The sequence below is a fragment of the Heloderma suspectum genome, chromosome 2 (assembly GCF_057233095.1).
Source record: "Heloderma suspectum isolate Gila_16-S chromosome 2, 16-S_ref, whole genome shotgun sequence".
Taxonomy (NCBI): domain Eukaryota; kingdom Metazoa; phylum Chordata; class Lepidosauria; order Squamata; family Helodermatidae; genus Heloderma; species Heloderma suspectum.
In genome coordinates this window covers 23,143,755-23,166,819 of record NC_139459.1, presented here as the reverse complement: position 1 = coordinate 23,166,819, position 23,065 = coordinate 23,143,755, and the positions used below count along the sequence as shown (strand labels likewise).

At 40.9% G+C, this 23,065-nt stretch overlaps 1 protein-coding gene across 2 annotated transcripts in view; it reads left to right on the top strand.

Moving 5' to 3' along the window:
• Positions 1 to 23,065, top strand: part of ATP8B1 (ATPase phospholipid transporting 8B1) — an 88,432-nt gene that overhangs the window by 4,707 nt on the left and 60,660 nt on the right. Inside the window, exon 1 of one of the 2 annotated variants that reach the window (XM_084832975.1) lies at positions 16,629 to 18,261. The exons of the other annotated variant lie outside the window; for it this stretch is intronic. The gene's annotated coding sequence lies outside the window, so the exon portion shown is untranslated. Of the gene's footprint in view, positions 1 to 16,628; positions 18,262 to 23,065 lie in introns of those variants that run through there. 2 annotated transcript variants of the gene reach the window in all.

Genomic DNA, 23,065 nt, shown 5'->3' with positions numbered 1-23,065 from the left:
AGGGTTTTCCAGAGGGCAGGTGCTGCTACAGAGAAGGCCTGTCATTGAGGTTCTTCATGGCAACATTCTGTTCTTTTTGGAATGACCAGCAAGACCTCCTCTGAAGATCTTAAATATCATCTGGGTATATATAAGGGAAGGAGGTCTGCTACGTATCCTGGTCCCAAGTTGTTTAGGGCTTTATATGATAATAACATAACCTTGTACACGGCTTGGTAGCTAATAGGTGCAGTTCTTTTAACACAGGTGTTATGTGAACACAGCTAGGTGTCCCAGTGAGCATACACACACACGCACACATCTGTGTATGTTTATTCAAGCAGTGGAGGGCAACTGAAGCTACCATTCTGTGCACACTTGAGAGTTTTGAATTCTGGCAGACTTGCATCCAAATGAATGTGCATAGGATCAGGTTGCAAAGCTGCAGTCCTAAGCAGGGCCAGTGTCAAAGGTAGCCATACCCCAGAAAAAGCCCCCTGACAAAAGCCCACTGGATTTGCTCCTCTTCTTCACCGTTGAAACCTGCTTGTTCACCTACCTGTCTTTCATTCTGGCCCAGGCAGTGGTGGTGGTGAGAAGGAGGAACAGTGGATGCTACTGCCTACTTGCTCCCTGGCTCTCAGCCTGTCACGTAAACAATGAATAGCAATGATGGGAAAGAGGAGGAGGAGCAATTGCAGCTGGTAACAATGTTGGTTAAGAAGGTGGACTCACTGAGAGAACGGACTTATCGAGAGTGTCTTGTCCGAGCACCCACAAAACATGGAGCCTCCACTGGTCCTAAGTTTAGTTATTGGGAACTATGTATCAAGAAGATCAATATAACTTACTTCCAAGGACTGGGCTCGAATCTGAACAGTTTTGCCAGCAGCAGTTGTGAGACATGGAGGTCTTTTTAGGCAGCCCAGGAGGGAAAACGTACATGCTACCGTGGATAACATTTTTCATGCTAATTTGGATATTGCAGTGTTGCAAACAAATGAAACAAGCATAATAAATGTTCGGGGCAGAGTTACATCTTGCTCTTGCAGTGGGCAAAGAAGCAAGCTAAAATGTCTTTGTGGGAGGTGGCACTTCAAATGGTTTAAACAGATTAAGTGCTGGTCTTTAATTTTACCAACTCCAACCTATAAAAGATCTTGCAAAAATATTGCATCAAAAGTTGTAGACTGAAAAAAGCTGATTCATTATGTCTGTGCTTGGTCTAACTAACTTCTATGTAATGTCAGGGGCATGGATCTGGACTCTCAGAATGCAATCCTAGGGGATTAATGCTCTATAGACAGATGGCTCCAATCTCAGAGCACTCCATCTGTCCTGTCCTGCGCTCTGCCGGCCAGAACATGGTAGAGGTTTTTACAGCCTCCCTTTCCTCTGTTTTGCTATTTAGATCTAGAAAGGACTCTGAGCCCATCCAGCTCGCTCACGCGCAAAAGAGAGCTTCATGGACCTTAAGGATCCATGTTTCTCCATCTTCCTCCCTTTCCGCCCACTGGGATGCCCCCTTTTACCCTCCCAACCTCTTCCAAAGACCCTTCCTGACCTCTTCCGCAGCAAGTGAGAAGGGTGTGAGGAAATCACCACTTTGATTTCTCTCCCATAGCTGTGTCTATGGGCTTGGGAGGGGAAATCGCTATATCCTATGGTACCTTAGACACTCTCCCAGGGACCATAGGATTGCTCTCTAAATGTATTTCCTTATAAGTATTGCATAATAAGGTTGTTTATAATTTAGTAGTCACAATTGATTTATTTGCATACAGCTTCATCCACAATACATTGTGCTCAAAGAGGTTCACAAAATGAACAAATACAGTCGGCATAATCATAATGCCTTCCAATACACCATTAACTCCATTACAGTTCATTTAAAACATATCAAAATTTAAATAAGCACAAGACATACCAGTAGTTCAGTTAACAACATCCAATAGTAGATCATGAAATGGCCTCTACAGAGTACCTTCTGCACTTTTGAAGCCCTTTTTGAATGTGCAAACGAACATAGAATGTGGCAGTGACTTTTTGAGAGAGTCCACAAAATGGGTTATGGGACGCTTCTTTTCCTGTTATCAGATGGAATCTTAAAAGTGCATGTTTCAGTCACTGATTCTGGCTATAGGGAAATGTATCACTTTGGTTCTTCTTCTGAGGCTATGGCTCCTTCAGCACTCAAAAACCAGCATATGAAAATGTTAAGAGCACTAAGAACTAAGCTTTGAGTGTGCTTAGCACAGGTTGTTGTGATACTGCGCAGATGAAAGAAACTTTTGAAAATTCCATTCAAAAAATAACCTTACTCTTTTCATCTTCCAGTCAATTGGAAATTACTGGGATATATTTAGTATGTACATTGTTTGATCATGCATTACACTGCATGCAAACATGTCCATCATGAAACATGCCATAGGAATTCCTGTTTCCCATCATGTTTTTTTTAATGTGCATGCTGTCTCACTGAATATGGAATTTGTGTTCCATTCTTGAAGCCAGCCTTACAAAAGACAATTTCCAGAGGGTAGCTGTGTTAGTCTATTGCAGCGGAAACGACAAAGAATCTTGTGGCACCTTAAAGATAACAAATGTTAGTCTTACAAAAGACGTAATTATGCATTCATTTAGAACTGCTTCATACCAATATCATGTTCCTTCAAATGTACAGTAATACTCGGTGTGCCTGTAGGTTCACTGTGTGTGTGACTATATGTTCACTGTGGCAGGGAAGAAACTGCTGCTGTGATAGTGGAAGTAGTTGTTGGCTGTATCCACGTACAGCTTCGTTCATACTTTGGGAGGTGAATGTATGCAAGAGTGGCTTGGGAATGACAGTTTGAGTTAAGTATTCAGTATTGGGATATAAAATCCTGGTTTACAATGGTGTATAAATGGCATTGTCTGGAAGGCAGTAGAAAATATTGGCTCAAAGATTCCCTAAACCATGGTTTGGACAGTCAGGAATTAGCAGCATTGAGCACAGAGGTCATGTGCACCCATTGTTCCTTTCCACCTTTGAATGTGAGGGGAGAAGATTTGAACTCCAGCTTCTAATTTAAATGCAATAAACTATGGTTTGTGACAACTTAGAAGTCAAAGATCAAGGCTTAATGCAGCTTGTTCTTGTAATGACAAACCATTGTCATGAATGTCACCAAAAACTTTGGTTCTGTATGAGGGTATGTAAATCTATCAATCACATAAATTTAGTTGTTTTGTGCATTGATATTTTCCCTGGTTTCAGGTAATATTTAATGTTATGTCATCTGCAATGTATCAGTAGTTGTAGGCATAGTGTAAGATTTTTATGTTTTGAAAATTAGTATTTGGGAGACTTGTGTGATGCAAAATGCAAAATTTAAAATTGGGGTATTTAATTGTAAAAAAAAAAAAGGTTTCTTATTGGTAGGAAATAAGGATTTTCAAAATTTTATTTAATTTATTACATTTCTATACTGTCCAATAGCTGAAGCAGTTCATATCAATTAAAACCATAACATGCAGCATGATAAAACATAATATAAAATGTTTAAAAGTTTAAAACTGCAGTATAAAGTCAAAGTAAAAATTAGCTGCAAAGTAAAGACTTAAACATACGAAAACAGATTTAAAAACAACAGAATCTGAAAGACAGAAATGCCTAGGGAAAAAAGAAGGTCTTCATTTGGTGTTGAAAAGAGCACAATGTAGGTGCCAGGTGAGCTCATTCCGGAGCTCATAGGAAGCTCATTCCCCAACTGTGGAGCCACAACAGAAAAGGCCCTCTTCTTTGTAGCTGCCCACTTCACTTTATTTGGTGGAGGTTCCCGGTGAAGGACCTCTGAAGATGATATTAGGGTCCAGGCAGGTATATATGGGAGAAGATGCTTTAGGTAACCTGGTCCCGAACCATTTAGAGCTTTGAAAGTTAATAAAAGCACTTTGAATTGGGCCTGAAAATGGACTGGCAGCCAGTGCAGGTTACAAAGCATTGGTGTAATATGTTCATATCAACCAGTTTCCATTAGCAGTCTTGCTGCCCTGTTTGAACCAGCTGAAGATTCTGAACCATTTTCAAAGGCCAGCCGACGTATAACACATTGCATACTGTAGCTAGGCCCAGGCACTGATTCAGAACACCCACTACCTCACATGGATTTGATGAAAAGGAGAGAGAGAACTAGGTGTCATCCAAATATTGGTGACACCTCAGCCCACATCTCTGGATAACGTCCCGCAGCAGTTTCATGTAGATGTTAAAGAGCATAGGGGATACGATAGCATTCTATGGAACCCCAAGCATAGCTGCTAAGGCACAGAGCAATAATCCTTCAGCACCCCCCCCCCCCGAATCAGCCATCCAAGAAGGAGCAGAACCACTGAAACGCCATACCTCCAATTTCCAATGCAGACAGCCTATCCAGAAGGATACCATGGTCAATGTTATTGAAAACCACTGAGAGGTCCAAGGTTGCCCTTCTCTCAGCAAAAGTTCCACAGGGCAACCAAGGGTGTTTCCATTCCGGAACCATTTAACGAGATCTGCCAGCCAAGAAGGTGGCTTTATTGTGCTCATGAGTAGATTAACAACAGAGGTCTAGGGACAGGAGCTCCATAGAGACTTCTCACTGAATGGTGCGTTTTGTTTAAGGGCATCCTTGTTCGCTGTTCCACTTTATTGAACGGCACTCTCATATAATATAAAATAAGTGTAGCTATTGTTTTCATCTGATAAATATGTTAAAAGTGGCTGGAAGAAATAAGAATTGCCTTGCTGGATGAGGCTAAGATCCATCTAGTCCAGCATTCTGTGTCTAGCATTGACCGGATAAATACATGCCTCTGGGCATTTGTGAGGAGGGTAGAAAAATGATGGCTTGCTCATGTTTATACCCAGCATCTGTTATTCAGGGAATTTCATGTTTCTGTGGCCACATTTTGACATCATTCTAAACTATACATGAGAGAGCCACAGCAAGCTTTGGGTTCATGTGCTCCCCCTCCCCTTGCTTTCTTCTCCTCATCTGAACCCTAAACTGTGGTTAACGTTAATAATGGTTTGTTTAAACAAGCCAGCTTCATAACCCTGGACTTGAAGTTGGCTTGTTTCGAACTAACTATAGTTAAGATTAAGTTTAGAAGACTTGACAAAAGCTTCCAAATTCCTCCTCACAGCCGCACCAGAGAGGGAGGGTGGAGTGTATGAACCTGAGGCTTGCTCTGGTTCATTCTCGCCATGTAAAACTATGGTTTAGTGTGATGTCCACATGTGGTATGTCGTGCTTCCATAAAGCTGTTACAGCTATTAGCTATTGCTGGACTTACCCACCATGAATTTGTGAAATCTTTTGTAAAAGCCAGTTAAGCCAATGGCTGTCATCACAATCTTGCAGTAGCAAATTCCAAAAGAAATGACGACAGAGGAAGGTGATGAGGCAGTGCGCAACTAGAAGAAGGCATACAAAACATGACAATACTGTTAAACATTTCTTCAGGTTGCACCGTTGCAAAAAGCACTGGATTTGGAATGACAGATTTCTCACCTAAGAACAGTAATTACTTATTAGTCACAGTTTATACAGCTCAGCACGTTCATGGACTTGTACCGTAAGTCATTGAGAAAAGTTGGCATTTCACATGTGCCTAAACATCTTATGTAAAAATAGTGGACCAAAACAAATGAAATAAGAATTGGGTGATTCATGCTTTGCTTCAATCCTGTCTGAGTGGTAGTTGTGATGCCTTAGAGCAGAATTTTATTGGGAAGGAGCTTCGAATATTATTTATTTCTGTATTTCTGTATTACATTTATATCCCCTGGGGTCCCAATCTGGCCTTCCAGGGTTTCCCAGATGACCACACCCCCTTTCCCCCAACCATCTATTGTTTGGAGTTTCCCATCGTTTGCACGGTTTTACCCCCAGTCTAAAAACTTGAAATGCATCTCCTAAGGTTTAGTTTTTTACTAGCAGTAAAAGCTGTAAGCTAAAATATGCTGGTATTTTGGGTCCTGCCCCTTTTGCCTTCACCCCTGCCCACCACTGGAATGCATCCTCCAAGAGCTTTTCCAAAATGGAATTTGGCCCTTGGGTTTAAGGGGTTCAACACCCCTGATACACAAACAAACAGGTGAAGCCAAATGAACCCTATCAAATCAGTAGTCAAACACCAGGTGCAGAAAGGAGTTGAAATCTGTTTAATTGCTTTTATTGGAGCAAACTCACTTCTGAGACTGAACGACTTTGAGACTGTTTTGAACTGTAAATTATTGCTTCAAAAACTGATTGTTTAGATTCAGAGTTCTGTTAACTTAATAGTTTTATTTAGCTTCAATTGCATGTGTGTCTATAGCGATAACATATTAAAGACAGTTGGTTAAAATTAGATTTGTGTATAGATCTGTCTTTTTGTAAATGTAATATTGAGCTGTGGAATCGGATCTCCATTTGGCATATTGTGTTATACATAAAGCAGGATTATCCAACTTCTCTAACTTCTGGGGCCGCTTGGTTATCCAGGCAGTGGGCCATGGTCAGGAGGTGTATTTACTGAATAAAATGATGGTTTCTCAACTGGGCCGCATCTATATGGCACCGCTTTGACCCCACCCCACCCCATCGCAACTGCACAGCAATGTGGCTTCGAGTCAGCATGCCTTGCGATACACTCGCGATGTACTGTGCACTTCCCTTACAGACTCACAGTGCCCTTCCCCCCTCCCCCTATGCTCTTTAACATCTACATGAAACTGCTGGGTTGCAATGATGAAGAGGGAGGAGCAACTCCAGAGGGCTCTTGTCACTGGGCCCCTGCTGGGGCATGGACCCTCAACAGGTACCCAACCATGCCTATCCTTGACACTGGCCCTGAATAGTCCTGCAAGCAGACAAATATTATTATCCTTGCGGATAGCGACTTGAAGCAGAGGGGAAAGGGAATGGCTGAAGGCCGCCCAGTAAGTTCATGGGCGAGGTTTAAATGGGGGTGGAACAGATTTGGGAGGCTTGCAGGCAAGCTGTTTAGTATTTCCCACAAAACTTTGATGTGTGCAACTGGGAGTTTATGTTGCTAGGGGCTTTACGGGGTTGGTGTACACAAAGATCTAGTCTTGAAGATAAATTTTGGAAGACTTAGTGGCTTGTTTGCAAGTTTGTTTCCTGATTGCTCCCAAACCTTAACGTCATTCACTCTTTAAATTGTTTTCTTCACTTGTTCTCCCTTGGGCAATCTTCTACCAATGTTTTGGTCCCCAGGCTTGTAGTTTGCAATGGAGACTTGGATGAGCTACTTGCCTGCCAAATGTCTTGGGTTCCTAGTTAATTTTGTATTTTCTGCTGTAGCATGATGTATTTAAGGAGACTGGACTGTGAAGCATTATTACATGTGGGGTTTATGCACACACACACACACACACACCTTCATTCAGCCATCCCCAGCTTCTTCCTTATAGATGACATAGGTCAGAGTTAAATGCTTTTTACACTAAGTCTTAAAAAAAAAACAGCAAAAATTTATTAATTTTGCTTTTAAACCACCCAATAACTCACATTTTCTTGGTGGTGTACAACACATTAAAAACAATGAATTAAAGCAACACATAGTAAAATCAAGATAAAAGCAGCAAAGAATAAAAAAAACACTCGTACAAAAAACCAAAGTAAAACCAACAGCAATAAAGTGCAGTGAGCAGCAATAAAAGCACTAAAAACCATTCTTAAAATGTCTTCGAGAATAAAAAGGTCTTCACCTGGTGCCAAAGAGACCAAAATATAGGTGCCAGGTGAACCTCTCTGGGGAGAGCATTCCACAGATGGGGTGCCACCACTGAAGAAGCCCTCTCCCTTATAGCCACTCACCCCATCTTATTTGGCAAGGACACTTGGAGGAGGACTTCAGATGATGACCTTAGTATCTAGGTAGTTAAATGATGAAATGATGATGGAGAGGGAGCCACGCCAGCCCAGGCAGTATAGTCTCAGTCCTTTGCTTTATATCTAATCCCAGTTTAAACTCTGACAAATTTAAAAACTACTAATTAAAAACACACGAACTGTAAACCTTGAGAGTATATAGCAGGGGTGGGCAACATGTTGCCTTCCAGATGTTTTGGCCTGCAGCTACCGTAACGCCTCATCATTGGTTGTGGTGGCTGATGGGGCTAGGGCTAGGGCTGATGGGGGGGTTGTAGGCCAAACATCTGGAGGAACACAAATTGCCCACCCCGATATAGAGCCTATGTTACTGGGACTTTGTCTGTTTGGGTATGGAAGGGTATGTATTTTTCTTTTTTATTTGACTTGGGAGGGAAGTTCGGTGGTGCTGACATTTCAGACTACCCCTGATTCCCTTCCCTTGATTCTAACTGTCGTTCTGCTCCTGAAAGCTTGAAACTACTCGTCATTGTCCCCCAAATCTGACTAGTTCACCATGTCTCCTTCCCTAATCACTTTATCTTTTTGTTTCATTGCAGTGAGGCTATAAAAAAAAAAAATAGGGGAAGGGCCTTAGCTCAGCAGTAGAACATATCTTTTGCATGCAAAAAGTCCCAGGTCCAATCCTTCACGTCTGCAGCTAGGGCTGGGCAAAATTCCTGTCTGAACCTGTGAGAGACGTTGCCATTCAGTATAGGCAATGCTAAGCATGATGGACCAATAGACTTGACACAGTATAAAGCAATTTTTCCGTAAAAGAAGGAATTAGGTTGATGAATATTCTGTAGTAAAGAGCTGTGTTCCTAAATATTTTGGGTTCCTTGGTAGCTTTTCTATTGTCAGCCAGTTTCTTTTATTTTCATAAGACATAAGGAGCTATCTTGTGCCATCTCAGACCGTTGCACCATCTAGACTTCTTGTCTACTGGGTGGAAAGCACTTTCCCCAGCACTCCTACCAGACATCTTTAACTGGAAATGTTGGGGAGCCTGGACTTTGTGCGTGCAAACCATGTGCAGCACTACTGAACAATGCCCCTCCTTCCTCTCAGCCAAGCAGTCCGCAGGAGTTTTAAATAAATAAGTCTTATTGTTAATAAGTCTTATTGTTAATAAGTCTTATTGTCTTGCTACCAGTAATATTAAAAATAGAACCTTCCTTCCTGCATGAATGGCTTCAAAACTGGATTGCTTTCTGTTAACAAGTGTAAAGTTCACGTCTGACTCTTTGCAATGCCAACATGACACTGCATTTATGCTTTAGAGGAAACGGGCTTTGAATTGCTGGAACAGGTCTGCTAACATCCATGAGCTATCTGTCCGCATTCATACGTCATAGACGTTTCTGGTTTGACCAGTACTTAAATGGTCCCTTATATCTTACCTCATTTTTATGTAATATCTTGCTATTTTAATACAGTACAAGACTTGCTGTTAGGGGACACCTATTTATGAATGAGTCATTGGCTTTCACAAGTCCGTTTAAGTACACAATCCTACAGATACTGTCCTTGGACTGTCATGTGCTTAGTTACATATAACTTGCATGCACGCGCTCCCGCACACTTTTTGTATTCTTAGACTTAGAAAATAATAAAAATATAAGAAGATCCCTGCTGGATCAGACCAAGGGTCCATCTAGTCCAGCATTCTGTTCACACAGTGGCCAACCAGCTGCCCATGGAAAACCCACAAGTAGGACATGAGTACAAAAATACCCTTGGCTCTTGCTCCAGTAACTGGTATATGGACAAGCATATTACCTGTGATTTTACTATTGCCTGTAGATGCCTGATAAATTGCATTTGGATTGTAATTTCTGGGCTGCATTTTTATTTCTAGGAACAATGCTTCCCAGACATTCAATCCTAACGAAAAGGACACAAAATGTGGGGCTTGGTGGGTCAGAGGCTGTATAGTTCTTGATGCAGTGTGTCCAGAACATAACTGAACTCTCTCACAGGTGTCTGCTGTCCAGGATTGTTCATATAATTTAACCCACGTTTTCACCTTTTCCCTTAAAAAGATAGTGCCCTTTGTGAAGAAGGTGGAGTGCTTTATGGTTCTTTTCCAAGAACTCACGACAAGAAAGACTTCAGCTGATAACTTCTGCAGCAGTCATAGACTATGAAGAATGTAGGGCAGAGAATACTTGGTGTGTCTTCCTGATATAATTTTGCTGCCAAGGAAGAGTAGATGGCAGTACTTGGTACTGGTGAGGCCTTGTTCATAACTATCATGTTACAAATTGTCCAACAGTCCTATTTTTATTTAACTCAAACCTTCTTCTACAAGAGTCAGTAAATAAAGCTTGTGCCTAGTGATAACAGGCTTCTTCTTGGCCATCCATATTTACTGATAGACTTACTTGAAAATTGCTGAAGAGAGCAAGACATCTTGGACAAGAGTCTGGCAACCTTAGGTTTAGTCCTGGGAACTAGTTTGTATGTGTCCACTTCTGAAATGAGTGCTGAAAGCCTTCTAATTAGTGCTGGAAGAGGCAATGTTAATTAGTCCCATTTCATTCTGCCTCCAGGGAAGAAATTCCCTGTTTACTACACTTGGTTCTTTCCTGCACTTTATATAGAAGTGTTTAGTTCAGTTTGGCAAAACCATCCACAGTTAATTTCTGCAAGAAATCTAAACTGTGAACAAAGTAGAAGAAAACCACTAAGTGTAGGGATAAATCCAGGATTAGATTTGACCCTAGTTAGCATGTGTTAATATGCACATGTGATCACAACCTTGGACTTGATTACAAAGCAAAGGATGACATGAAGTCAAAATGCATACGTGGATTTGAAAAGCAGGATAAGGAGAGGTGTTCCATATCTTTAACAACTTGTGATATAATAAACAATCTATGATAATAAATAAGGGTACTTTTTCCCCAATATATACTAACTGAGCTCTGCAAAGAATTTGATTCCAGCTGTGTTTTTTTATAAATATATTTCATTGGATACAGTGGGGTCTGACTCGGGATAAGGCAGTTTCCTATGTTCCTGTGATGGAAGTGAAGAATGTCTTCCTTTTAGAAATGCACAAATTAAGCACAAGACTGCTTAATACACTTCTGCAAGATTCATCCAAATGCTCTTCCTTAGTGGTAGATAACCAAAATGTAATGCCACTGTCCACCTTGCTTTTACATATATATCTATATGGCTAGTTCAGAATCTTTGTCTTGCTTAATGTTATCTTTTAATTGCCTTTAAATGTTTAGTGCCTATTTTGACTTTACTTCCTTGGGGAGGAACTGCTCGCTGTCATTTTTGTTCAAATGAGCATGGGTTTTTTCCCCACCTTGACCATTTATTTTGACTTTTTTTTAATGATGTGTCTTGTCGATCTTTTGGTAACTTATGTGTACATGGAAAGCACATCTAGTAAGTAAGACACTATCTTGTCTGAGTTTGTGCGTGCAGATACCTGTTTCATTGAAATCACATGTGTAGGACTGTTGCATCTGACTACCTACATGCAAGTGTCATGTCTGGGCTGGACCGGGCAAGCAATACATCATAGGTCTCTGTGCCTGAGTTGGGTGGAACCAAGTAATGACACAGTGTACTTAAATTGTTAAAATGGTTAAAAAGCTATATTTATCATCAGCAGATACAGCTGCAATCCCTAGTGGGTAGTGTCACCCTAGAGCACTCTTCCCCAACCGGGCACCTCCCAGATGGGAGTTGTAGTCCAACACATTTGTAGGGCTCCAGGTTGGGGAAGGCTTCCTTGAGGCTAGTACAAAATATTTAGCATAAGCTCACACCTGAGGGTATTGGTGACCTTGCAGAGCATGCTCAGATTGGTGATGGACCTGCCCAGTTTTGACTGCCTTTCATTGCTGTCCAGTCCTAAGTTCCATGGGAAGTTCATTCAACTGAGCCTCCTGTCCTCCCAGGGCTCAGCCGTGTGCTCAGCTGGTAGCATTGGCAGCATAATCCTGGCCTTGAGCCTATCAGGGAGTTCTCCCACTCTTCTTCCTCCCTTGTGTATCTTCATCCTTCTCACTCCTGGTCTGTCCTCTTTGTACTGAGCTAACCCCTTCCTTCTTAGTTCCTGAATCCAGGAGCCCTCCACTTCCCCCTGCCCACAGACAAACCTGTCCTCTCTCCTACTTTTTTATTTATTTATTATATTTTTATTATCCAAATTTATGTACAGCTTTCCACAGAGGTATAAAACTGATGGACATAAAATACAATGGCATAAAAACAGCAATAAATACAATAAAACAACATGATACAACTTAGCAATAAAACTGCACATCCTATCATGTGCTACAAACCATAGCTGGTTGGGTCACACTTTAGGGAAAGCCTGTGAATTGTCTATTCATGGTCTTTGTCAGTTTCACATGCAAGTCTGTTTTGACCAATTTCCATGTCAGTCTGTGAATTTAATTTTTTTTTAAAAAATGCAATAACACTCAATTATTTTTGTATGCAGTTTCCCCTAATATACAAATCTCTGTAGTGCTACTTTCCCTAATATGTGCATTTTTATATGCAATTTTTGAGCTAAGAATTGCATCACAAAACTCAAAACTGCACAGTTTGAAATCTTTCTGTGTTCCAGCCCACATATTTTTTCCATTAATTTTTAATTTGATTTTGAAATAAAGTTAACAAAATAAAGGAAACAAAAAGAACATACATCAAGATAACTAAAGAAGCATAGGAATTCACTAATTATAATTCTTAGTCTATAACTGATGTACTTATGGAACATATACAGTAAAACAGCCTTAGTAGGAGCTCAATCCCTAATGAAAGAGTATAATATGATTTATACAGGATATTAAAGGAGTGTGTGTGAGTCTGTTATTTTGTGTGTATGTGCGTATTAGTCAGAAAAAAATATCGGCAACTGTACTTGGTTGGAATTTGATCAAAAGTTTGAGCAGCTTCAACATAGAAAATAAATGGAAGCCATGGTGCCATAATATCTTCCTTAAAGTTAGGATTCCTTGCTTGCTGTACTTGCTGAATAGGGTTATACCTCCAAAATTTTATCAACCCACTGGAAGTGTGAATTATGTTGGTTCACTTAAAAATCCAGACCAAATGAAATTCTTGTTCCCCCATCCTTAATCAGAAGTTGAGAAATCAAAAGGCAAGTACAATAACTTTCATTCTGTCAAACCTTGTGACTTCTAAGCCCACTTCATGACTTTTGAAGACCTGATGCTCAATTGTTTTAGCCATTTGGGCATTCCTAGTTTGAAAGACTGTTCTCCTCTGCCAAAAGACAGCCAGGAAGGGCGTTGCTATGAGGGTGAGGGCACCCTTTTCTTTGCTTAGGACATGGAACCCTGGCGAGAGGAGGATGTCTTTGTCTCTTTCTGCTGCTTGAGGTTGGGCTACTTGAAGTGCCTTGTGTTTTTTCTTTCCTTTTTTTGCTGTGAGTTTGATGTGGATGAGGTATCTTATTGTTAGGTCTCTTAACATGAACTGTTCAGTAAATTGTTCGATGTGTTTATGTGTTGTTATTGGCACTGGGTATTGTTAACTGACATACTGGCATGTCTTGTACTTATTTTAGTTTTGATAGGTTTTAAAGGAACTGTAATTGAGTTAATGTTGTATTATAATTATGGTGATTGTATTTGTTTGTTTTTGTTTGTTTTGTGAACTGTTTCAAGCACAATGTATTATGGAAAATGTGGTATACAGATAAATTGACTATGACTTGACTATGAAAGACCCCTTCAAACTGGGCTCAATTCAAAATGGGTTTCACACCCCATCCTTACTACTGCCTAGACCTCCTGTCAATCCCTTTTGACTTCCCCAAGTAAAAAACACCCCCCACCCCTTAAGTTAAGGAAAGGAGGCAACAGGTGTTGGGGTGGACTGACTAACAGATGTGAGAGAGACAAAACTTTTCTTTTGCTGGAAATTATGCTTGGAACGTCCTTGCTGGGGGGAGGGGCTGACAAAGAAGTCCTTGTAGACTTTACCCATCTCCAGCACTTCTTGAAAATATTCAAATAAAAACCCTTGAGGTTTTTCAAGTATTTGACATGTGCTCAAAAAGCTTTGCTTAGAAATGTCGCAGACTATGCCTATTGAATTCCATGGCCTCTTGTGTCCACTATTTACAACTTTCACCCTTTATAACGGAGGATACAGATACACGTTAGGTTTCTCATGACGTGAGTTCTAATTCAAAAGCTTATCCCACAATTCATCTGTTAGTCTTTAAAGTGCCACAAGACTCCTTTTTGTGTTGGTTATAATATAAACAGCCCTGCAGAGTCACAAACCCATTGCAACAGTACTTTTAAAGAGATTTGTGATTGATCACAGCATCAAATAAACTCTGCTTTCCCAGCCAACTTTTAAATTTTATTTGAGTAAAGGTTTTACATATCGTCCTCAGTCTGTGGACTCTCATTTTTCAGCCAAGAGTGGGTGTTGCTCTTAATTTGTTCTTGGCTCCTTGCAGGAAGCACAACACAACCAGATCGCATTGCATTTAGTGGCTCTTTTGCATTTTGCTACAAGTACCACAAGCCCTGCTGAACATCCCTTTAGTTAGAATATTCATGAACAATCTGTGACCTCACAGGAGCTGAAGTTATGGCAGGAATAATAAAACAAATCAAAATGTTACCCTTGTGTTTAAAAGATGAGAAACTGTGTTAAAGATCATTATATCAGGGAAGTGCATATATATTTTTCCATTGCAGATTTATTTGTTAACTGACTACAACTGGTACCGTTGTCCTCTATCCAACATTACACCATCCACTTCTCAACTGTTCCTGCTATCAGAATTCTTTACCCCCTGTTATCCACCTGGCACCCTTTCTTTTTTGAGCTTTAATTGCATATATGAAAATGCACTGCTTCATTCTGACATTCTTAGAAGCTGACCTGGGCCCTGCTTTTTCCCTGCACTCTCCATTTTTGGCTAGTCTGTTGGATTTAAGTCTGAGGCAAATACTTATGTCTGTTACTGTTCAGCACCTTGTTATGTGTAGATATTTCATAAGTAATGAGTAAGACAGCAGCTGCATTCACACATAATACTGAGCCATGATTTATGTTAATAAATCCATAAATTTAGCCATGATTGTCTTGCAGATGAGCAACCAAACTGCATCTTGTTTTCCCTATTTCTGGTTTGTTTCTCTCCCATACCTAATGCAAGCCTTCAAAGCAGTCTGATTTTCTGGCTGATATTGCAGACAGAAGTACAAACAAGCCACACGTAAGCCACACTTCTGGGTTTAGACATCATCACAAGCCATGGTTTAAGCAAGCCAGACTTTGTAAGCCAACAACAAACCTTGGCTTCTGTTTGTGGTTTGTAGGAGTTTAACAAACAACGGCAAGCCAGACAGATTTAAAGAAATCACACCATGGGTTATCGTTACGTGTGAAGCAGTCTAGAAAATCTCCACTAACATTTCTAAGAAGTTGGTGGGAGAGGGTTCACAAATGTATTGCATTCCAGCCTGAAACAGATTGTACCACTGGCACCAACAGCATTATTTGATTACATTTTTTAAAGAGACAGAAGCGCGGGGGTGGGGGGGCAAAGACAAAAAGAGACAGAATTATCATATACAAAGGACAGGGCTCTTGTACCTTTAACAGTGGTGAAGACAAAAGGCAGGTGTAGCTTATCAAGTAAGGTTGAAGAAATGGCAGCCAGGATTCCTCATTTTGTCAGCTGTTACAGGTACAAGAGCCTTGCCTTCCTTTGCATCTGGTCACCTTGGAAAAGTGAAGGACAAAGTCAGACATATCTGCTCAAAATTTAAAAGCTTATCCCATGCTGTTGATGGGGTTTAAAAGTGGGGTTGGGGTCTGAAAAGATTGACTACCGCTGTGAGAAATATTATGAACAGTATTTGAGGCTGCTACTTTTTTAAAAGAATAAAAAAAATTCTCTTTATTTATACATGCCTGGTTTTCTTTTTAAAAAATAAATACTTTCTCTTCCTGGTATTTTGCTGCGCCTGAATTTCTGAAGTTGCATCATCCCACCTTCAGACTACAGTGTTTTCAAAGGGCATGCTCTGACTTGGAACACCTGCTTCTTTCTTCACTCCCACAACTCTAGATATTTCTGCGGAAGATGCAATCTCCCAAGGTATGCTTGGGCAACTGTGCAATGTAAAAAGGGGTGTATGTACAAGGACATTCTTTTCTTACTCTCTGGGTGAACAGGTCCTTTAGCATGAGACTAGCTTGCTTTTACAGTAGCACATCTATTTCCATGTGACATTCATGACAGTGTAAATTGCTTAGTGTAGATATTTTTTCCCATTCTTTAGATTTATGTCTTCACATTTAGTGAAGTACGTTCACACTCAGTAGACATGCTTTCCATGACACATTCCAGTCAGATAATAAGCCACATTCTGCCCTGTTGTTAACTTCCTCCCAGATGTCTATGTTCAGCAAGTACATTGGGCCAAAATGTGACTGATGTGAATTATCTAACAGTAAAACGTGTGTTCTCTGTATTTATAATTACAATGGAGTTCATGGAATGTGTGTACATTTGTGTATGTGTGTATGCAAATGCACTGCATGGCCAAATGTTACTTAGAAGGGAAGAATCTGGAGCATCAGATCTTGTTTTGTTGTTTTTAAAAGGCAAGCTTGCTAGCCCTGATGTTTGCACTAAAAAGTTGTAATTCCTGGCAAAAGAATTTGTATCCAATGTTGCCCTTTGACAGAGTTTCCTGTGATTGTGGCGTGTATGTTCGGTAGGGATAGGCAAATCTGTCAAATGTGGTTTCTCTCAGTTTCTCATTTTTCCAGTCTTAAGTTCGGTTCATATCAAACTTTGAGATTTAAAAAAAAAATCATATGAAAATTCATGTGCATTTTTGTGCACACTTCTCCCAATACATGCATTTTTGTATGCATTTTTGTCTAATATACACATTTTGCAAGCCATTTCTCTAATATAATGCATTTTTGAACATTATTTCTCCTAACGTGCACATTTTGTATGCATTCTTTGATTGAAGAACTCCACTGCAAAATTTGGAGAAATGAGAAGGATAACCGAATTTCAGTTTGCGTAGTGGTTTGAAAGTGCGGAATTAGGTATGTTTGCATTCAAATGTAAGCTGAAGAAATTTCTCCCCATCCCTAGTGTTGGGATTGATTTTTGTGTGCTCTCCCTCTTAGTTATGCTAAATTCTGCTCTAATTTAATGTGCATCTTTCCTCCCTCTCTTCCAACTCCCTCCCTGCCACCTATACCTGGAAAATCCTTCCCAGTGAACTTTCATAAGAATGTTAGAAGAGCTCTGTTGGCTCAGACTAAAGGTCCTTCTAGTTCTGCTTCCCACAGTGGCCAACCTGACGCCTCTGGGATGCCCACAAGTAGAGCTTATTGGCAATAGTCGTCCCACTGCTGCTCCCCCAGCAACTGCCACCTCCTCCTACTTCAAATCTCACTGCAAAACCCACATTTTCCATGATCTGTTGTTAATCCCTTAGTTCTCATCTGCAGCTGAAACAAAGCCTGAGTACAGTGCCAGCTCTAGGTTTTTGAGGGCCCTTGAACAATGGGTTCCTCCCTCACTGAGTCTATCTTTTCACTACTAGCTTCCATTGCTCCTCTTCCTCTTTCCCATCATTGGTTCCGCTTGCTTCACAGGCAGAGAGCAAGCAGGCAGTAGCATCATATGATGTTCCTCCTTCTCACTGCCACTGTTGTCTGTGCCAGAGCAAGAGGCAGGTGAACAAGGAGTTCACAATGGTGAAGAGGAGGAGCAACTCTAGAGGGCTGTTTTCAGTGGGCCCCTGCTTGGGTGTGGACCTCGACAGGTGCCCAGCCATGCCTACCCTTGACACCGGCCCTGCCTACGTACATATAACTACATTTGCTTGTATCCTGCACTTTGGAGCCTTGTTTTATCCTTCCCTCCCATTGCTTCCCCCACTATTAAAAATTATATAGTTAATTCCTTGGGGCAGAGAGATGGCAACAGAGTGAAGAAACGAGAACACCGCTGGTGTGCTGGTGACTTGTCAGATTATGGGTCACTAGTGCACTATTCTTAGGCTGACCATACGTACCGTTTTAAATGGGACAGTACGGTTCTTTTTTCATATTTCCTGACCATCTTGTCGTTTTAATATAAATGTCAATTTTGTCCCGTTTTTAATTTTTTGTAAAAAACTGAACGTGTTTATAATAAGGCTCTATGCTAATCAATGTGTGCAGTAAAACTACTAGTGTGGCGAAAGAGGAAGTTCCATTTACTTTATCCGGTCAGATAAAGCGACGATCAGATGCCGCCCTCTTGCTTGTCTGCAGTGGCGGGGAATTCAAGAGGCGGTTGCTAAGCCCCATTCAGCATCTGGGAGCCAGGAGGGTGAGTCTTACTGTTATTTCTACCATCATTCCGCCCATAGAGATTCTTTCTGCCCTACATTCAGTTTGATTCGGACTTTTCATACTCATATTTTGGTTCAACAGGCTGTTAGCTATTTTTTTATTAGAGCGGAACTCTCTGGTGGGACATTAGCATATACCGGCTTGTGATAGCAGTCGGGCTGTTCATTCCTTTTTTTTTCTTTTCTTTTTGGTGTATGTTTATGATTTTTGGCAGTCTGACCACTTGCAGTCCTGCATTAGAGTGTTCAGTGTGGTATGCCATACAGATTTGTTTAATGCTCATGTGATATTTTATAAGTATTTTATATATGTATATTTATGAGTGTTTTTTGTGTGTGTATATGCAATAAATTAGTGTCATTCATTTGTGCCCCTTTCCATGTTCTTTTGCAGTGAGTTTAGGTTGTTTTTCATAAATACGCAATATTACATAACCCCGTCCCGTTTTTGTCATCCCAATATCCCATTTTTGTCTCAAGGAAATGTGGTCAGTCTAACCATTCTTCTCCAAGTGCACCATCCATGCATCCAGGGAGGGACTGTATGTCAGTGGTAGAATGTCTGCTTTGCATGGAGAAGATCCTAGGTCCAGTCCCAATTAACAAAGGAACAGGTAGCAGGTCATGGAAATACCTTTCCCTGAGACCCTGGAGAGATACTTCCAACAAAGCAGGCAGTACTGGGCTGTATAGACAGATCTGGTATAAGGCAGCTTCCTATGTAATTTTGGAATGCTAAAAAATTTCTGATGCCACTGTGAACTTTATTATTTATTCTATTTTATTTATTTCATTTCTATACAGCCCAATAGCTGAAGCTCTTTGTTGCTGTTGTTCAGTCGTTAAGTCGCGTCCAACTCTTCGTGACCCCATGCCCATGGACCATAGCACGCCAGGCCTTCCTGTCCTCCGCTCTCTCCCGGAGTGTGCTCAAGTTCATATTCATTGCATTAGTGATGCTATCTAGCCATCTCATCCTCTGCTGTCCCCTTCTCCTTTTGAAGCTCTTTGGGCGGTTCACAAAAATTAAAACCTGCAGCATAGAACAATATAAAATATGAAAGCTCAAAACCACAATACAAAAGTACAACCAGAATAAAACCTAGCAGTGATGCAGAGATTTAAAATACAGCTGTACAACGCCAGAGCTAAAAGATTAGCTAAAATGCTAAAATACTGGGAGAATAAAAAGGTCTTCACCTGGCGCTGGAAGGAGAACAACGTAGGCGCCAGGCGAACCTCCCTAGAGAGCTCATTCCACATCTGGGGGGCCATAGCAGAAAAGGTCCTCTTCCTGGTAGCCGCCCGCCTCACTTCCTTTGGCGGGGGCTCCTTGAGAAGGACCCCCTGAGGATGAACATTATGTTCATTAATTTTTCTTTCTTTTTCTTTTATTTTTTCTTTATTCTCTGCTGCTGTTTTTTATGCTGTATTTAGGTTTTATGGTTTTACCTTTTATGTATATGATCCTTGTTAAGCCACCTTGAGGACTTTTGTTAGTGGGTGGCATATAAATGTTGAATGATAAGTATGTATGTAACATATTACAAGTGCAAAGCCTGTGGAAGAAAAAAAGAGTCCCTACCACAGCAGCTCAGAAAGGCTCCTTAAATGTCCTCTGAAATGAAACCATCTTCACTTGCCACTGGAAGGTTAGCATCGAAGGGGCCATTTGTACTTCCCTTGAGAGGGAGTTCCATAGCCTTGGTGCCACCATCATAAAGGCCTTGCTCTGAGTAACCACTTGCCATACCTTGAACAACATAGGAGCCTGAAACAGGACCTCTGAAGCAGACATTAATGAATGGGTAATTCCATTAAGATCGGCTTTGGAGGCTGTGCTTCAGCTTTAAGAGAGCTAAAACATTTGATTACTTATTTATTTACTACATTTCTATAGCCAAAGCTCTCTGGGTGGTTCACAAAAATTAAAAATGTTTTATCATGTTGTGATAAAAAAAATTATCACAACATGATAAAACATAATATAGAACCTTTAAAAGTTTATAGCAGAATAAAACCTGAGTAAAAACTATAACAAAAGCCAGTGTAGATCTAAGAACCAGTGTAAAGATCTAAAAACACAACAACACATTTAAAGCCAAAACTGAATGACTAGAATGCCTGAGCAAATAAAAAGGTTTTCACTTGGTGCCGAAAAGATAACCATGTAGGCACCAGGTGAGCCTCTCTGGAGAGGGCATTCCACAACTGGGGTGCCACCACTGGGAAGGCCCTCTCCTTGGGATTTCTGTCTTGCTTAACTACATGGTAGATCTTGAGTGAACAATGGTCTGATTTTTATTTTTAATTTGAGGAACTGATTTAGATCACAGAGGCATTCACACCCATGGATGACAACAGGTTCACTCACTGGTTAGAAATGGACTGATTTTTGCTGCTTACCGTTCTCTACTCATACTATTAAAATGCCCAGCAGGACTAAAAACAGCAACAACAATGCAAGATTTGTGTGTGTCTAACATACAAGCCTAAAGACTTATTCTTATGACTACCTTGGCACGTGGTGGCCACGAGAAAAAGGTCAGCCTGTGCTAGCTGGCATTGTCATGTCAGTCTGTAGCTAGGCAGCTGTGTGGTAACACCCTCCACAGAGATGTGTGCTTGATGGCTACACTTGTATCGTTTGGGCACCAAGTGAAGACTATTTTACCTTCCAGAGCCGTTGCTTCAGTGACATCGTGAGTGTTGGCTAATTGTGTCATGGGTTTTCATGCTGTTCTTTAAAAAAAAAAAATTGCCGTAATTTTATTGTTTTATAATGATTTGTCTTGAGTTCTTCTATTGTAAACTTCTTTGAACGGAGTGGAAAGACAGGGCTGAAAAATATTTTAAATAAATGTTGAATAATGAACATAAGTAATGAACTTATGCAGGAATGGAACTTTGTATAATAAAGAAAAATGAGGTGACGGGATTGGACAAGTAGCTTTAGCTCAGTTCTGTGCGTGTTGTCTTCGTCAAGTTTTTATTTCCTGGTTGCCTGCAGCCAACGTAAAGTCAACAGAACTTGCTGCCAGATGTGGTTAAAAGGCATTGAGCTTCTATTTGAAAGCCTGAATAAATAGTTATAAAATTAAATAGCAGAAAGCATGTTTGCCAGGGCTGAGTTAGGTGTGCCTTGATTCTGCACCGAGTGAGTATTGGCAAGCTTGTATGTGATTTTTGTGTGTGTTGCTTATAAAATTATCATTTCGGGGGGATATTTATATGAATACATATAAAAATAAAAGAAGAGACATCACATAGCATAATCTTGCATAATTTCTAGTAAGCTTTCTCTTAATTCTAAGTTTCTCATTTGGTCAGTGAGTTTCTTCAAATTAAAGGGCTCTTCTGGCCAGATGGTTTTGCAAGCACTCAGCGCCTGGAAACCAGATGGAGACAAGTTTTTCGTTTGCATCTAAGTGTTTTGGATAGCCCCAAACTAGATTTTCAAGCTTCTCTCTGTAATCCTGGCCATATGATTTTCCCTTCACTTCCAGAGTGCAGAATCCAGGAAGGAGAACTGTGTGTGTGTATAGGGCAGGGGCATGGGGATGGGAACAGGAAAAATGTCTTCTGCATGTAAGCAAAACTTTTTTTTTTTCATTTTTGAGCACATGCAAACTGTTACACACTGAACAAATACCTTCTTGGAGAATTTCGTGGCATGGGATGGGGAAGGAATGTGTACTGATGAAGCCAGCATCCGGACAAGGTAGCAGTAGCATCCTAGGTGCTGTCAGGCTGCTTTGAGGCTCTCTTTCCTTCTCAGCAGTTGCTTGTGAAAGCTTGGAGTTTTGCACTACCTCCAGTTCCTCTCAAATTTGTAGTATTTTAAAGGGTGAGGTCTGTTGGGTCAGTGTTTTTCTTGTGCTATTTGGGTGGCAGTGGCCTACATAGAAGATACTTCTTTTGTGGCCTGGCTATATGTCTAGGGTACCCATGGTTCAGCAAGGCCATGAGATGCTGGAATGGCTTCATCTCGGAGTAAAGAAGGAATGACTGGAATGAGCCACAGATGGTATAGCAATCTGGCTAAGGAGGTGGCAGGTGTCCATGACTTTTTGGCAGCTGACCCAAGAAGAGCAGCAGGAGGCAACAGACACTGGCATCCAATGTGTCCCCTCTCTAGCCAAAAGAGTATTGGTTATAGGCTGATTGGGTACAAAGGCCTACTTGTGAGGGGGATGCTGATTATGAGCAAGGAGGCACGGAGTGGAACAGGAAGAGCTTCACATACGGCTTTCTGGTTTGGACCACTGTGTCTCAGTGGTTTTATTCCTGCCCGTGGGCTGATTCCAGAAGGTGGTGCTGGAGGGCTACTGCTTGGCTTTTTGTCTCCCGCACTCCTTAACATCCCCATAAAACTGCTAAGTGAGGTTATCTGTCTGTCTGTTTTTCAGATTGGGTGCCCCCAATATAATGATGACACCCAGTTCTATCTCTTCTTTACATCTGATTCAGGTGAAGCAGTGGAATTGCTAAATTGGTGCTTGGGATCAGTAATGGATTGGTTGAGGGCCAAGAAACTGAAGCTCAGTTCTGATGAGACAGAGGTCTTCTTGGTAGTTGGTCCATCTGCTCAGGGAGATGATGTTTAACCTGTTCAGGATGGGATTACACTTCTTCTAAGTCAGGGGTGGGCAACTTCTTTCAAACACAGTTTTATATATAGAAGTATAAACATATATCTCAGGGGTGCTCTGAGAGCAAACATAATTGAGATTGGAGGTGTGTAATATGTAGATTGTTGCAGCTCATGGCTGATGAGGTTCA